General features: G+C 39.6%; 1 long non-coding RNA gene across 1 annotated transcript; it reads left to right on the top strand.

Annotated features, from left to right (window-relative positions):
- Positions 1-672: 672 nt before the first annotated feature.
- On the top strand, positions 673-5,531 carry LOC127471511 (uncharacterized). Its single transcript, XR_007904680.1, has 3 exons — positions 673-732; positions 4,574-4,621; positions 5,357-5,531. It is a non-coding gene; the product is annotated as an uncharacterized LOC127471511 (long non-coding RNA).
- Positions 5,532-18,734: the final 13,203 nt, after the last annotated feature.

Here is an 18,734-nt window from a genome sequence, read left to right as displayed (position 1 = left end):
AGCACTTACTTGCCAAGGGCTGTTACCAGTGAGTTAGCAAAGGATGGAGACACCGAAGCAGGAATTTCCGGAGAGTGACAGTCCAGTTAAATACAAAACTTATAAAGGGAAATTATATCTCCAGGCATGGCTAAAAGCTAGGAGTGCTCAGGTCCAGAGGTGGGGTTTTGTCTGAAATTAGTTCAAAGCTGGTATAACAATGTTTTGCTACTTTAAGTGTTAAAACATAATAAAAATATTTTTTAGGACAACAGTAAAGGAAAACAAATATAAGTGAAACAAAAATATATGAAAAATTATTGTGGAGTGAATTTTGTTTTGTTTTGGGGTTTTTTTTGTGTTTTGTTTTGTTTATCTGTTGGTTTGGTTTTTTCCTCTGGTAAGGAGACACAGACTTTAATTGAAAGAGATTATCTTTAAAGTCGAGTGCAGTTCTCACTGTAGTAAGCAGGAATGCTTCCACTGTGACAGGCATAACAGAACTGTCCTGATCCCCAGAAAAAGAATCAGAAACTCAAGCACATTTTACAGAAATAGCAAGAGGACTTTTTTTTTTAATGACAATATGATAACATTCATAGAAATTTGAGTGAATAATACTGACAACGGCTAAAATGTGTTGTGTCTGTTCTTTTATTAGGGAGAAAGATGCACTGATTTTTGGATTAAACCCATAACTAGAAGTTAAATAGGATAAGACAGACTTCAAAAAGAAGATGTGCATTCTTGTTGGTGAGTCACTTGCACAACTGTCAGGAATTCTGTTTCTCTTAATGAATTTGTTCTTTGCCACCTGCTGACAGATCTGACCATCATGTATAGACAATTTCGGAAGGAAAGCAGTAAGTAAGCCACAGCACTTCAGTAGCACTACCACTGGTGTGTCAATGGGGGAGGGAAAAAAAAAAACCTAAATGTTTGAGCTCTGTGTAAACATCCAAGTGTGGGAGAAAATGAGTTATTTTGTAAGAAAAAGTACTCATTGAAAAAGTTGACTTTATGCAGTTATGACTGAAATGGCAGTGGGAAATTTTTTACATAAAGTTCATGCTCTTTGAGAATACTAACTTCATGTAAACATTTTATACATCCAACCAAATGAGTTTTTAGTGGGTAGGTTCATGCTCTTTGAGAACACTACCTTCATGTAAACATTTTATACATCCAACGAAATGAGTTTTTAGTGGGTAGGTTCTCTGTAATGTAAATTGAATGTCAACAGGCAGATGTCTGAAGCAATGAAAACACTCTGTGTATTGTAGTTATTATAAATAAGTGTCATAAAGTTGTGTTATTATGTGCAAAACCCCCATTCTAGTTTAAGTTTCCAACAAAAAGTATGTGGAAATAATCAAACCACAAGAACATTTAATTTTTACAGTAACTTTATTCAATAAAACAACTTACGAGTGCTCTCCACAAGACCAGCTTTTTAGTACATGTTGGTGCTGAATAAATATTTAATATAGATCTCTTCACGCATTCATGAAAATGGTTTCCATCCTTGCCCAGTTCTTTCATCATTATTTAATTAATACATGTTACTTTTCAGTCTTTACAGGAAAACCATTTTGTTACTTTTAAAAAATATTGCATCAGGGCAGATGGGTGTGTCTGAAATTTAAATTTGTATTCTAGTAAGGTTTCTGTTAGTTTTTATTAGAAGCCACATGCAGTTGTGATGGGAAAAACTGGAATTCAACCCTGGCTGTACATCGGCACAAAATGCAAACCTCACTTCAGTGATGAAGAAGAGATGTGGCTCAAGCCTTTGGTTCCTCCAAAACATTGAGCCTGTGGTGGGGGAGAAGGGGTCATCCTAGACATTATCTTGTACAATTTTTGCTTTTTACATTTCCACCTAGTTGTAGAGGCTGGAGAGTGACCTAGGGGAACAGCCACATTACATGATCATCCCCCCAGCCATGATGCAGCTGTCTCCGACTTCAATTCTATGAGAGCGAATGGCAACCACTCTTCATTGGAGATTCACCCCAGGAACAACATCAGCCCCTTGGTCTCCAAGTATGACCCAGTCCTATAACCGCATCAGAATAAGATCATAAAGATGTTTCTTTCCACTCAGGGTGACAGATTTCTTCCAAGATTTAGACTCATTAAAAAGAAATTATGAGTAATGTCTTCATGTTAAAGAATTTATAATGACAGTACTTATGATACACTTCAAATCTTAAGCTCAGTTGAATGTTCATCTCTATTGGAGTAATTTTCGTCAGCAGATATCTCACTCATATTCCCTGTGCAATGAGTGACATCCAAAGGGACATAAAGCACGAGGCAGAAAAGTACTTCTGGGAGAGAACTACAGCTGTCACAAGCAGTCCTCATCATAAAAACAACCCATGAGGGTTGTATTCTTGTAAAGGTTGCTGAACTTCTGTAATGCTGTCAACGTCTCCTAAATATTTTGTAGAAAACAAGATAGACACATACTACAGAAAAAAAGAAGTGATAGGCTTCTTGTTGAAAACTCTTCCAGAAATGCCTCCCCCGCACTGTGCCATCTCATCCATTTTCTCTCATGGAAAGGCTGAAGAAGGGATTGCAGAGACTCTTCTTCTCCAAGGGTCAGCCAGTAAATAATGAGCTTAGATTTTGGCTTGCTAACTGACTGAATTACACCAAGGGGAAAGGTTTAGTTACACTTTAAAAAGAAAGCAAATATTTCTTCGGTGAGGCAGGTTTGGATCTCTTGACTCTTTAAAATTGCTTCCTCCCTTGACTGCTACATTTGTAATTCACTGTATCCCCTTCCATTCTTAATCTAAACATAATAACCCATCTTTCAGCCACAAATAATAATCCAAAAAACACAGCAGCCTCCCCTCAACCTTTCGACCAGGGCTGGGAAGCAGCAAGCTAGTATAACAAACAGTGACTTTCTCTTCACCTACCCCTTCCATGCAGGTAAATTCTGACTATAGATATAAACTTCACATGATTCAAACCTTAGAGCTGTCAGATGAAGCACCAAATTAATAATCCCACTGAAGTGTGTTCCAACTGCAAATTTTATGTATGACTCAGCAGTCTTACTAGACTTGGAGCAAGACTTAACTCCCTGGGATATCATTTGATTGTTGTCGTTGTGGGTTATAATTTCACAAGGGTGTCTCAAAATTTCAGCACAGTAACTCAAAACTCTTAACCTCCATTCAGCCTTGAACCTGATCCTCAACCTAAACCTAATCCAGAGCATCAATTCAGCATAGCCTCTTTGACCTACCACTGATTACAGGCTTTTCTGATAGGAGTCTCTGTGTTCCTCCTCTCCCTCTCTAACACATCCACAGGCACACTCTCCCTTCCTATCTCATTCTCGGCCATTAACAAAAAAAGTTAAAGGCAGTTGGGGAAGGGATTTTACTCCATCAAAGCTCTCATGAACCAGGATTAAAGGGGATTTTATTTGTTCTCTGGAAAGGTGACATGTTATAGGGAAAAATGTTGCAAGGGAAGAACATGTTGTAGGGGAAAAATAATTTTAGACTCCATTGTTTTTCTTCCCTTTTTTTGAGCATTTTAAACTGATGATTTTGAAGTGTCTTTACACTGTTATTCCTGAATGCTTGTAGAAATGTCTCTTAGCTTACATACACTCCTGAATTTATCCTTTTGTATGTAGATAAGACTGGGATAGCACCCAGAACACAAATCAATAAACAAGGTCTTTTTCTTTTATTGATTTCCTGGACGTTGCTAATGATGCCTGATGAATCGGGTAACTTCTTAGCTTGACTGTAAATTATTCATCAGCTTAGATCTGCTTCCTGTGAGGTACTTGGTATCTCAGTCCTGCTGAAGTTTAAGTAGAGTGCGTATAATAATTTTGGAACCACATCCCAAAGTTTAATGTAGAATTTATGGACAGAAATGAAAGTAGAATGTACTTATTTTGCCTATTCTGTACAAATTTCCTATTACTGGAAAATATCTGAATCTATTGAGATGCGTTCTTAATTTAAAGTCTTACTATGAAATTTTTGGAAAAAAACCCCTTAATTAAAAAAAAACAACTATGACTTTTAAGAAAAATTATATACATACATAAATGTAGACTGGTTTACTGTTTGAAGAACTGCAATGACAATACAAAGAAGGAAGATTCATTGAAAATACAGTAGGATGATGCACTGGAAAGATAAAATTGCAAACCCGAAAGTATTAGATGTTTATATAAGACTGTTACAGTATGTGTAGCAATACCCCTTCTGTGCCAGTGTCCCGGGTTACACAAAAATTCTGTTATGCACCTTTTATTTTCTCTTTTCTCCAAATGTATCTTTTTGGCTTTTTGGTGTTTTGCCTTCTTTAAAGAGACTGAACTGCTAGTGAATAATGACTCAAACATTTGACCACCTCCAATGGCCATCCAGGCACTCATGGTTCCATCAGCAGCATGCTTTGCTAACAATGTGCAGTGGCCACCCAAGCCAGGGGCTGAAGGCATGCGCATCCGACACCTCAGACTACAAACTGGGTGTTAAACAAGATAAGGAAAGAGGTAAACCCTGAAGTGGTATAGTGTTTCTTTTTCCTTTTCCTTACACAGGTGACTCAGGTGTAATAACTCCCCGGAACATTCACGCTTAATCTGAAGGTATTCATCTCTTATTGAAGAGCCATCATGGGTGACAATGGGAAAGGTTTGGTTACACTTTAAAAAGAAAGCAAATATTTCTTCGGTGAGGCAGGTTTGGATCTCTTGACTCTTTAAAATTGCTTCCTCCCTTGACTGCTACATTTGTAATTCACTGTTTAAAAACTATACTAATCCTTTGAATATTGAATAGTCATCAGACTAAGCAGTAGGAGAGCTATGTGACTGCATGCTCAGCGTGTGGTGAAATGTGGAAGCTGTGCTACTGTATTTTGGATGTGCAACCATCATAGTTGAAATGATCCAAGTAATGTCCACGGTGATTCAAAGAACCTTCCACTTGGAACTGGTGGAGAGCTTCGGTCCTGTCAGGTTATCAAAGAATTATTAGATGGTAATAACCCTCGCCTTCACTAGCTCAAAAACCTCATGGAAATCTACCAGTTTTGCTGGATCCCCCCAGAATCATGGTGAGGATGATGAGGAATGTAGTATTTCAGCTGTCCCAAGGGGAAAAACCTCCAAACTTAGTTTACACTCTGGTGGATTCAAAACATGTTAAATCAATACAGAACATTGCCTTAGGTGGTTCTGTTTTCTAATCAGTTTTGCCCTGGGACCAAAACCTGACAACACTGTGGAGAGAGAGCACAGAACCCCTGGCTCTTTGATTGTTGTCATGTTCCCAGTGCTTTGCTCTTCTGCATATCCAGCTTCCTAATTTCCTTTCCACAGGTCAACTATGCTACCCAAGGAAGAAGTCCAGCACAGGGATCCTGTAATCCTCCACATCCATCAAGGAGAGACAGTTCAGCCACAGTAGAGATATTCCCAAAGGATGTGCTCTGTAGATTGGGCCAGTACCTACCACCATATCAACATCTTGTTAAAGAAGACGGGTGTGACTTAGTTGCTATACTACTAGGTAGCTTTAGAGGTTCTCTAAACTTGTCTGCCAGGTCAGTCTCCCTCAAAGACAGTGGCCAGATGCCACTGGCTTCCTTAGGACATAGAGTGGGCCAGGGGAATCAGGTTGGTAGAGGCTAGTGTTCATTTTTTTGGAGGGTCTGCAGCTCAGAATGGAGACACTCAAGTGGAGATGTTCTGCATCCGAAGGATCAAGTGTGTTCTGTGTTGGTTTTTTGAACTCTAGCAGTTAATGTCACTTAATTACAATTTTTAGCAAACCATCTCACTCTGTGGATGTCAGCCCTATTTTGACATTTCTTCTCTCTTCTTCTTTATTAGTACATTTATATATTTTCGCCTTTCCTTTCTTTATTTTATGTGTACAGAATTTGAGGTAAAAATTGAGCTTGATGCTCTTTTCCACTGCAATAAGAGCACAGAGAAACCCTGAGAGTCATAAAACTCCAGCATAGCAAAAAAAAAAAGTAAAATAAAAACACACAAGAGATGTTAAAAAACCCAAGCTATTTCTGGACCTGGTGAGCTCTTGTGTGGAAGCTAGTTGCAAAGTCATGACAGCACAGGTGCATGCCACATGACCAGGTGATAATAAAGCAACTCTAGAATGTGATCTTGAAGAGCACGATGATGGTTTGTCTCTGTAATACATCCATCCCAAGGTGCACTTTGACATCTGTTTCATATTTAGGCTTTTTCTTTTTCTTTTTTCTTTTACTAGTAGCTTTAAAGGAAGTCAAGCAGATGAATATCTACATTTAGGAGACCATATGTTAACAAGGGGCTGTGAGGTGACATGACAAGGTTGGTAAGGTATATTCACCATATGCAAAATTGCTGAGCAGTCTAAGAGGTTTACAAATAGATGGGGACCCACTGTAAGAGGAAAGGCTCTCTCACAGGTTACCCTATGGCCAGTCCTGAGCATCTGACAGGCTGACTTGTGAGATAACTTTATTAGTCATGGGAGTACCTGAGTTAGGTAAACTCACTGCAATATTAGTAAAAGCCAGGATCATATTTTTCCTGGTGAAGGAGAGCATTAAGCAAAAGGGACATCAGCTTAGTTCTGTCTTACTGCTCCCACCTGACAGAAGTCATGCTGAAAGGAAGAGGAGCGAGGAGGGTAATGATTTTCTTTGCTAGGAAGTATCTGCTGTATCCAAAGTAAAAAGTCAAGCACCAGAGAAGAACTCAGCAGTTGGGAAGCCTCAGTTGTCAAATAAGTCAGAGATAGGAATGTCTGATTTCTCACAGAAAAGAAATCCTGGGAGCATTGATTTAAACAGTTTGATATGGTAGACCATCTGAAATATGGAAAACCAACCTATTTCCATCAGCTTTCCAGGACCCATGTATCCTTGCTCTGAACAACAAAAGTGTACATAACATCTTTCATTTGGCAGACCATCTTGTTTTGATGTCAATTGCTTCTCCATTATGCTGCTACACACCATGTTTTGTGCATGTCTTGCTTCATGCATTGCAATGTCACCAGAGATACAAAACACTAATTTTGCCCAGTGTTACATTGCAGATTAGGTCGTGCACCGCTCATCACAGAACAATCCTGATAGTGTGATCTACTGCATGAAGAAGACAGTGAAGACTTTCACACAACAGTGACCTGTTAAATGCATAACTTCACTGACTAAGATATTTGTCTGACTGTTTGGGGTTTTGTCCTAATTTCTTTTATTTTTTGCAGGTGGTGTGGAAAGGTTTTAAAGACAGCTCCAGTGTTATATTAGATGTACTATTATTTGGACAGAAAAAGACATGCTTTTTGCATATCTGTCAGATGACATATTTCTACAAATAATATCTCAGGTCTCCTAAATGTCATGCAAGAGTTTCATACTAACCATTCATGAGTCTTCCAGTGGGACTCAGAAATTCTCAACCCTTCATCTGTTGCCTGGTATTCAGGAGAGCTGGGCTGCTGAGTTAAAAAATCCCTTAAGTTACAATGAAAATAATCCAATTTGAAGATTTGGCTATAATCTGATGCCAAAGAAAAATTTCAAGCATCTTACAATAATAATGAAATTACATTTTTGATGGCACTAAAAAACAAAGAAAGAACTAACAAATGTATTAGCTTTTAGAAAAAGAGGACCTCATGAATAACTGTATAGATGTCAAGACCTGTTCATTTCTTGCACACCATTTCAGAAGGAAAAAAAATCAAACACAGAGGAAAATGTATGAAATCTGTGTTAATTACATGCCCAACTGGAGAGAATTTTTTTCACCTAGCTGTTGTGAAATATAGATTACCTCACAACCCTGACTCAAATGTTTTACAACCAATGTCTACCTCTATACAGCCAGATTTGAGACCATTTCTCCAGTAAACTTTGTCTGAACAAACCCTCCTTTACATCTGAGTCTCTTACTGGGATTATGCAGTTGTGGACCACACAGCAGTGATCCTTTAGGTAATTTTTTAAGGGAAACATGAGAAGAGATTGGGAATTCCACAGGAAAACAATTTGAAAAATTTTAATAGTAAAAACCAGTGACTTTAAGCTGAGAGCTTTCACTGAAATGTATCAGGTTTTGACAAAATTTTTGTGATAAGGCGTTTCTCAGGCTCTTGAAACAATCTCTAATGAAGACCCCCTAAGAAGAACCCTAACTCTAACCTCATTCTGGAATCTTACAAATGTATGTAAAAGTCAATTTTCTTCCCATCCATGGACTCTGCTAACCATCAGTCTATTGGTTCATCTAGGATGAATATAAGGATGTGAACAAGGAAAGGACCAACAGTAACATCAGATCTAGTCCTCGCAGTGATGCACAACTACACACTACAAGCCAAATATAGAAAGTCAGAGGTCTCACTCACAGTGCTATTAACTACCTTGATTCTCAACATTCTTTTTAATATGTAGCAATAAAATAAGAAGTTGTACATCTGCAATGATCTATAGAGAAAAAGTAGGAAAACCCCCAAACTGCAATCATTTTTGTCTTGTTGGATCTGTTCCATTTTTCATAAATAAGTAAATATTCCTTAGGTCAAAGGAAGCTTAGCCTCTGTTTTACAAAAGTTGAGCATTCATATTTAGGTATTTTGAATTTTTTCTCCAGATTCAGAATGAACAAGACTATCACATACACTCTCAAATATATTTCACATTACTCTGTCTAATACAGTTTAAAAATACTTCATTTGTTCTGTGGGATATGGGGCAAACATGGTGACAAGTGACTGCATTTTCAAGCATGCCTACATTCTGATTTCTTTTTTATTTATTTCCACTTTACTACAAATACGTAGATTTTTATGCTTTATATCTGGGTGTGTCTCTAATGTGGATTTTTTTTATAATAACTGAACCACTATTTCTGAGTGCAAAAAGCAAAATTACCCAGTTAATGATAACAGCTTGTCTGAAAAACTTGCCTGACAGCAGTACCGTACAATCAAGCCACATTTAAATTTTTCTTTAGCCTTACAGTTCTATGTCAAACTCTGGTGCAAAATTTATGGAAGTGATTAAACTAGCTTTGATAATGGGGCTTCTAAGTCACTGTGGTACATCTAAAAAATGTCACCTTAACTCTAGCTCATTTCGATGTGCCTTTTTTTATCAAATGCCTATTTCAATATAAGAGCATAAATCTGCCTAGTTGAGTCATAAGTGCACCCAGTTTATTTCAAAGACATTGAGAACGTTAGCAAACTTTCAGACAAAATGGAACTGAGTTTTGATTTTATAATGAAATTCAAAACCAGTCAGGTTTCTCTTGGTTTTGTGTTTCATTGCAAGAAGTCCCTGATTCATATATGAGTACAGCCCAGAGTGCATACATTCATGATCAGCAGTAAATGTGCAGAGAAAGAAACTGTAGAACAGACATCAGATTTTTTTCTGCAGTCGGCAGTGCCTGGAAAGCCGCCCTGCTTCATTGCAATGCAGATTTGCAGACTTTGGCCCAAAAAAACCTGCTGGCGAAGTTTGATACTGAAAAGTAATCTTCTTCAGGAAATGAGTACCAAAGAATTGTTATACCATGTAATAAGTAAGAAACAATAAAGATCTCTGGTGAGAAAGTAGTTCTGGGTTGATGGACAACAGTCATTATAAACTGGGCTTTCAAATAAAAATACCTTTAACCTTTTAAAACGGTTTCTGTATTTTAAATATGGATGTTCACATTTCAAACTGGAGAGCTTCCAAGTGACCTTTTGACTTTAAAGGTTAAGCGCTATGAGAGAACAATTGCAGACACTCAGAATGAGAAGGAAAATATGATTTTATAGCTGGAACAGACTATAGGGTATCTCTTCTAACATTTCAAATTTGAATTAAAGAGGAAACTATCGGGAATGGTTCAAAAACAGCCGAGGCTGAAGAAATCAATGAATCTACTCTTTATGTTGCTTCACAGACAGTACTGCCCCATTTAGGAGTGACAAAGGCAATGTCTGTACTAATTGCCTAATCATAGAATCATAGAATCAGCTGGGTTGGAAGGGACATCTGAGATCATCAAGTCCAACCCTTGATCCACTACAGCTGTGGTTACTAGACCATGGCACTAAGTGCCCCATCCAGTCTCATCTTAAAAACCTCCAGGGACAGTGAATCTACCACCTCCCTGGGCAGCCCATTCCAGTGCCTGATTACTCTCTCTGTAAAGAATTTCTTCCTAATATCCAACCTAAACCTCCTCTGGCACAGCTTAAGACCATGCCCTCTTGTCCTACTGCTGTTGCCTGGGAGAAGAGACCAACCCCCACCTGGCTACAACCTCCTTTCAGGAAGTTGTAGAGAGTGATGAGGTCTCCCCTGAGCCTCCTCTTCTCCGGGCTGAACAACCCCACCTCCCTCAGCATCTCTTCGTAGGACTTGTGCTTGAGTCCCTTCACCAGCCTTGTTGCTCTTCTCTGGACCTGCTCCCAGCATTTCAATATCCTTCCTGAACTGAGAGGCCCAGAACTGGACACAGGAGTGATGTTGGTGACAAAGCTGCAAACATATAAAAGGCTGTGACAATAATTCTGGTGCTGAAGTAATCAGTTAACCAGTTAGCTATGACAATATCTGTATGCAAATTAATGACAATAAAAAGGCAGGAATCCCAAGAAAAATAATCAATGCAGTCATTACTTCTCCTTTGTTGGACCACTGAATGCTGTCCTTCGTTCCAACTTTGTTAAGGTCCTGTTGTCTCCATTTCCATTTACATTATCACTGGCTTAAAGTAGGAAAGCACACTCTGTCCTTAGGTTAGTAGTTGTCACATTTGCAAGAGATGTGGAGATTTGTACAAATTTGTACTGTGCTGCAAGGGGACTGAATGGAGCTGAAAATGTCCTTATAGTCCAACATAATTCAACAAAATACAGGAAAAGGTAGGAGAGTGTTACCACTCTGTCAAATTCTGCTTATTTTGCTAGGTGATCACCTGCAATGTGTATATAAGGAAAAGATGAGCCTCTTTTTCTGAAGGGCCTTCTACCTGAAACTTAATGCACCTTTTTGGGTGGAGAGATGTTTTTCAGAAAGATCTGCTGAGGGGAACTGATATAGAAAGGAAACACTAGAAATCCGTGACTATGGATAACTACAGTAATGAAAATAGGAATGACTGTATTCTTCTTCACTAGTTTACACATTGTGTTAAAATTTTCTGTGTTGCTAAATAAAAAAAAATGGACAGGGCTTAAAATTAATGATGGAAATCCTTCTCATCACCATGGCTTCAGAAAAGAAATAAACAGATCTCATTTGTTATTCATGATGAAAGATTCAACCAACAACCAATAGGTGGACCAAAAGCTATGTATGAAGTCCCACCATCCTAGTTGTGGCAGTTTTAAGCATCTGGAAATTTTTGTCAATCATATTTTAAAACCCAGACTGAAGTAACAGAGGGATTTGAATCCCCTGGAGAGTTCATACTATAAACGCGTTAGGTAGCTTTGCCTCCTCAGACAGAGTTGACACTCCGTTCACACACATGTGTGATCAGAGTATGTGCAATCAGTTGTGGGGAAAAGTAATGCAGCCTTCCCTGAATCCTGAGGATCACCAGTGGTGGGGAGGGGAGTTTAGTCTCTTGCTTTGCAGAAAGCTGGAAGCAACTAATGTGGAGACACACTAGTTGTGGAGACAACTGTGAGACAAATCAGCATAAAAAATAATCTTCTGGTGGGCAGTGAGAGCTAGAAAAAGAGAAGACTGGACATGATTACATTAAAATATTAGAAAAGATTCTATCATCTCATAGGACACCTACACACATTTTCCTTTGTACTTGTCAGAACCAACTCACTGTGTGTGTGGGGGGAAGGACTGGGCCTGGACCCGCAGGTCCATGGAAAGGCTGCCGTATCACAGAAGGTGTGCTGGGAGCACACGGCCTGCAGCCAGCAGGGCTGGGTCCCCGAGAGCACAGGGCAGAGCCAGAAGGAATGAGGCCAACACAGCTGAGCCCACGCAGAGCACATGCAGAGCTGAAGGCCCTGCAGCCGGGCTGTCAGTCCAGGCAGAGCTGCCTGGTAGCCCACCCACACCCCAGCCCTGCAGCCTGTGGCTGGCTACAGCACACCCCACTCTGGCCTGGCAGGCACTGATGGATATCCTGTCTGGGAGGGTGTGCTGGTTTAAAAGTTAACCAGCAGGGGAAATGAACTCAACTCAAAGGAGAGATTATAAATCAGAATAACAATTTATTAAAATAATACAGTAAGTACAATAATACAAACAAACAATTGGTCTCAACCCACAAAAACCCAAATGTATAACCCAGTACCCTGGGGCATGAACAAAGTGGTGTTCCTTGGGCCCTATTTGAGTCCAAAGTAAAGGGAGAGGGGAAGAACCTGCTGGTGGGAGAGCTGCTGCAGTCTGGCCAAAGTGGTGATCGCAGTCCAGTGATGGTCTAAGTCTGGTTGAGAGCGATGAGATGCAGCCGTCCTCTGGATCCCACGAGTGGGTTGAAAAATGTTCCAAGACTCCAAGATTATATATCCTCCAGTTCAGGCAGGAATACTTGGTACTCCCCTCAGGGCGGTGAGTTTCACAAAGGGTGTGAGGACAGAAACATCCTCCTATCTCACAGGCCTCTTAACACCTAGTTTATAGCCTGAGGAGTCAGGCTCTATGGGCAGAGGGTGCGAATAGTCTATTGACAACAATAGTCTAGTTTCTGGGAAATGACATGGAAGGCTATAGAATACAGTTTTGGGTTACATCCACCATGATGAACTGATCTCAGCTGTCCTAACTAGGACAGAGGGAAAACTGAACTATATAAATACACGAGACTCCATGTGAGCTCTCTCTTTTTTCTCCTGCTGCCTGCACCATGTGGATCATCGAATCTTGTTGGTAACCATTTTTTCTTTCCTTTCTCTACTTCTCTCTTCTCTCTTTCTTTACTCTCTTAATCTCTTTTCTTCTTTTACTCTTTTCCTTCTCTTGTGGGTAACTTAAAACCAATGAACTGTGTTTTACTAAAGCTGGTATATTGATTATTTTTAGTGAGTGTTTTCTGTGGAATGGGGTTTTTGTGCCGAATGTTTTAGTGAAATATTTTTTCTTGATTGTATTTTACTCCTGTAAAATCTTTTGCCAAAATATCTAATTTTTCTCACTAAATGAAAATAATTTCTCTCAGAGAAGAGTGAGTGACTCTTTCTCTGGACACAAATTCAAGATTATAACAAACCAAAAGGCTTTTAAAAAGTCTTAGATAAAATGTAATTGCTCTGGGCAGCTTATAGCTTAAAATCTGGACTGTAACAGTCATCCTTCCCATAACATAATTGGGATGTTTATGAAACTCATATAATTTGTTGGAAAGTATTAATTATCATGTATCTAGCAGTGAAGTCTATCCAGATATATTACTGATTGCTGAAGTTTTGCAAGCAATTTTCAAATAAAGGCTCCACATTGGCTCCACGTTTTGCTCATTATGGTGAAGGAGGATTGGAAAGGATCCATATCACATACAGATTAGAAACATATTTTAGTGTTTATAGAAATGGACAGAAGTACTGTAACTCATAAAATGTATTAGTAAGCGGCTTTTTACAGAATTGCAGTGTTAAAAACAGTTCGGTCACTAAAGTAGCCAAACCACATCTAGCATATGAGATTATCCAATGAATAACAAACATCTGAAGAGAAACATTTAGACCTGCCACTTGCTATTTTAGGAGAGTTTAGCCCAGTACAAAGAAGCACACAGCCTGAGTGTCCATCCTAGAGAGCCCAACCTCCCTCTTGAGCGTCAGTGGTCTCGTGGACAACAACTCTGTAAGGTCTGACAGAGAAGAACAGAGTAGTAAGGACATATTAGTCACACACTTGCAGTTTCTGTCTTTCTGTTGCTTGATCCGTCTTAAATGACCAATTTATCGCATGTATCTTAAACTTGAATCTCCAGAAAAGGCTTTTATTTGTGTATATTCAGATGTTACCTGCACCTTTTACATGCTTTACACCTCTGCTAAAGAATTTCTGTGGTTAGTGACATACAGTGCAAGAGAAATAAAAAAAGAATTTTTTTTTTCTGGAAAATATCAGTCAATCAGTACTATGACTTTAAATGATTAGGGAAACTAACATTATAAAAATACAGAATCATAGAATACTCTAAGTTAGAAGGAACTTACTAGGATCATCGAAGTCCATCTCCTGGCCCTGCACAGGATAGCCCTATGAATCATACCGTGTGCCTGAGAGCACTGTTCAGACACTTTTTGAGCTCTGGTAGGCTTGGTGCCATGACCACTTCCCTGGGAAGACTGTTACAGTGCCCAAATACCTTCCAGGTGAAAAATATTTTAATATCCAACCTAAACATCCTGTGTACAGTTTCACAACATTCCCTCTGGTCTTGTCACTGGTGACCAGAAAGGACAGATCAGTGCCTGTTCCTCCACTTCCCTTGTGAGGAAGCTGTAGACCATAATGAGGTCTCCCCTCAGTCTCCTCTTCTCCAGGCTGAACAGACCAAGTGACCTCAGCTGCTCCTCATAGCCCCTCAAGGTCCTATCTTTCTTATGTTGTGGTGCCCAACACTGTCCACAATATTCAAGGTGAGGCTGCCCCAGTGCAGAGCAGAGCAGGACAATCCCCTCCCTCAACCAGCTGGTGATGCTTTGCCTGATGCCCCCCAGGACACGGTTGGCCCTCCTGGCTGCCAGGGCACTGCTGACTCAGATTCAACTTGCCATTGACCAGGACCCCCAGGTGCTTTTCTGTGGCACTGCTTCCCAGCATCTCATTCCCCAATCTGTTTGCACATCCAGGATTGCCTCATCTCAGGTGCAGAATCCAGCACTTGTTGAACTTCAGATGGTTGGTGATTGACCAGTCCCCTAATTTGTGGAGGTTTCTCTGTAGGGCCTTCCTGCCATCGATGGAATCAACAGCTCCTCCCAGTTTTGTGTCATCTGCAAATTTACTAGCATCCCTTCAAATCTTGAGTCCAAGACTCTTCAAGTACACTATGAAGTAGCTGAAGAGCATTGGGCCTAAGATGGAGTCCTGTGGAACTCCACTAGAGATCAGTCACCAGCCTGATGTTACCCCAGTTACTGTAACCCTTTGTTTCTGGCCCATCAGCCAGTTGCTCACCAGTTATACAATATGTTTATTTGGACTTTATGTCCAGAAGGATGCTGTGAGAGACAGTATCAAAAGCTTTACTGAAATCCAAAGATTACATCAACTGTCTTTCCTTGATCAGCTAGGTGGGTGACCCTGTCATTAAAGGAAATCAGGTTCGACAAGAGGGACTTTTCCCTCATGAAGCCGTGCTGGCTGTGACCAGTGACTGCATTGTCCTTCAGGAGTTTTTCAATACTTCCCAGAATAATCAATAATCTTCTCCATGGTTTTACCAGGCACTGAATTGAGTCTGAGAGACCTGTAGTTTCCAAGGCCATCCTTGTTGCCCTTTCTGAAAATTGGGACAATCTTATCCAGCTTCCAGTCAGCTAGGATCTATGGCAACAATGATCCTTGGAAATGTTTCATTATTTATTGATTGTTAGTATCATGAAAGAAACTATTTAGCATGAAATAGAGTGGAAATACAGCAGTTTCAGGTACAGGCCCATTGCAGTGTGGGCAAAATGGTGTCAATGGTGAATGGTTTGGTTAGCATCACCGGCAGTGCTCTCAGCCCTGGCTCAGATCAAGGTCAGTTGACAAAGGAATGCACACGATGTGAACGAACACTGATGATAAAGTCAAAGCAAAAAGCAGAGCACTTTGAACAAGAAGACAACAAGGTCTTCTTGCTGTTCTGAAGAGCAAATTGCTCTCAGTATATCTTCCTTTTCCCCACCCAACTCAATAGTGTCTCTAACTAACCAGTGTTACAGTTTCGTGACACTGAGGACACTGAGCTTTGATGGCTTGTGTGGAGGTGAGAACACCAGTGCCAAAGAACACACAATGGAAATTCTTTCAGTTCACACCCATCTGAGCTGGACCTCACAAACACTGGTGCTCACACATTATTTCTGCTTATTGGTAGAGCCCTTAAGCAGTGGCAACAATTCCTAGTGCACTCTGAGGGCAAGTAGAAGACTTACATGTGAAATATATATGTCCACTATATTTCAAATACAGCCAGCAGTACATATCTGCCAAAAGTATGAATGAAGCTTGCTAAAACATGTGAGATCACAGCTTTCAATTGGCCAGTCTTGGTACTGATCTCCTGTCAGATCAGCTTGACTCACAGTGCAATTTTTATAGTCTCAAACTGCAAAAACTATTTTCAGCATTGTCATAACACATCTTGAGGTAATTAAAAAACAAATCTGAGCTAGCTCTGTTTGCCATGCCCTTGACAGCAAGGAGGCCTTAGTGCATCACTCACATGAAATATAAGAGAATAGGAGGGAGTTCAGAGTGTAGCTTGTTCTTGATTGCAGGAACTGCCGCTAATATTTAAATATACATAAACTGCAATTTTTAAATGTAGCTAAGATATTAAATATTTCTGAAGGTGTAAAGAAGTGGCTTGTCATGTTCCAAGGCCCACTGCTGGACAGCTGTAATGCAAGCAGCCACAAGGCCATCCGAAGTTTGAGCTGGGTCTTATGGGTTTTGTTGTTTCACTTCCATCTATCAAGTAATTCTTCAGTAAGTTGACATCACATGTATCATCCTTTCTTGGAAGAACACACTGTATGCTCTCGTCTTACAGATTTTTTTCTCAATACTTCTGTTCAAATAGGAAACTCCTTTACAGGCAGTTTTTATGATTAAGCTGGTGCGTTTGAGAAAGGAAGGTGACATCATAATCTGTACCAAGGTTTCTGGATATGACATCATGATCTGAAATACACAGTAAGATGTAAAATCCTGTTATTTATACAATGTTGTCAAGTCTTCAATTATAAAAAGCAACAACTTAATTATCCCTGCTATTTGCCAAATTTTCTCTGACGGTGTTACCAGTGAGAGTTTTGCCATATGTATGAGCTAAATTAGGATTTATATTTTTACATTTCTAAATTTTTTTCAATTATTATGATTGCATTCATATTATGATTTTAGCTGATAGCATCCGGGAAATGCACCACACTGTACAATGGCAGAAAAAACAGGCACCTTAGAAATATACAAGGAGGTAGTATAAAGACCCTCACTTTGTTTTTCATCCTGTGACTCCTTTCATAAGTTGTAACCTTTAAAGTAAGTAAAGTACACAGTGATGTTTCAAGCGGAAAAAGACCAATCTTCATGTCCTACTTAGCTGCAGATTGCAGTCATTGCTCTTTTCCCCTTTCTTCATCTAAACTCAAATATATACATAAAGATACAGACATCAGAATTTTTTATTTTGTAATTTCTTTTTACTCGCTAAAAGAGACATTATGAGACAGACTGAAGGTAACACTTTAAATGCTGTGGAGAAATTATAATGAGAATTGGATAGGCTATGGCACACCCCAAAATGTTTGCAATTATTTCAGCCTCATAAAAGTTGCCAAAGTCTATGAAAAGAGCCTTTGTTGTCCTGGTATGGTGTGGTGGAGAGGTCCCAGATTTCCTCTGAATCTGAGTGATTGGAGCAATGCAGCTGGCTGTGTTAGGTGACACATACCAGGACTTTGAACTACCTATAAAAAATAGGTTTTGTTTAGCATGTAGTATTAGGCATTTGGCATGTAAAGATGCAAGGCTTCCCCTTACCTTCAGTCAGTCATTGGAAGTAAGTAGACCTTTGTCACAAAGAAGGGAAGTCTGGACTGCAGGCGTGCTGCCGGCTGTAGGGAAGGCTGGGAGGGAGGCACCAACATGCTGGAGAGAGAGCTGCAGCCCACTTAAAACTGTCATAAAACTGTTGCAGGAGGGGGGATGAAACAGTGTAGCATGAGCAAATGTGTCATATAATGATTACAGATTTGTGAGCCCATGGCTGAGCCCTGAGACAATTACCATCTAAAGAGAAAAAATGTTTCTTTTCCCTGGAGGGCAGGTTTCTTCTGGAGATTGTCCCTGATCCCACATTTTAATGATTCTCTAGAATTTAACTGCCTTTGTGAGCAGTGCCCTCCAGACCATCCTAACACAGGATTTCTGGCCTTAAGTAACACTGTCCCGCAACTGATATGCTATGTGCACTTTTCTCCCTTTTTAATACATTGCACTATTGTGAGGCATTTGCCTTTTTGTCCTCTCTCTTGTCATATCTTTAAGTAGCTTTTAGGACAACCCACTGATTTTTTACTTCAGAATAGCTCTGCAATGCATATTGCTTAGTTGGAAATGAAGAACAGCAAAAAGAAGAGGGTAAAATCTTCTTTTGCTTAAATTAACTGCGTTCCCATTGCCAGGACTTCGTTTATTTATGGGTTTTGACCTAGATTTCTTCTTCTTAACCACTCACTGGCAAGTTATATGGGATAAGGAGTCTTAAGAAAGTCTTTCACTAACCGTCTTTCCTTAGATAACTTTGAAGTAAAAAAAACAAAAACAAATGCAGTGCCAGCACTTCAGAAATATTTAAAACATTTTTGATACAGACACAGAATTTCCATCCTGTACATGTGTTTTTGGGTGACATTTTGTCATTTTGTCTTAAACTAGCTGGATGTTAGCTAGGATGACAGCTTGAAAGTATTTTCATCAGCATTCCTCATATGAAGCCATGCTCTAATTCTACCTTGCCGATAGTCCTCAATCAGTTG

Source organism: Manacus candei, unplaced genomic scaffold (genome assembly GCF_025592945.1).
Source record: "Manacus candei isolate 608988 ecotype Guabito, Panama unplaced genomic scaffold, ASM2559294v1 h1tg000024l, whole genome shotgun sequence".
Lineage (NCBI taxonomy): Eukaryota > Metazoa > Chordata > Aves > Passeriformes > Pipridae > Manacus > Manacus candei.
The sequence above is the reverse complement of the archived record's forward strand: the minus strand, read 5'-3'. Positions and strand labels throughout refer to the sequence as shown.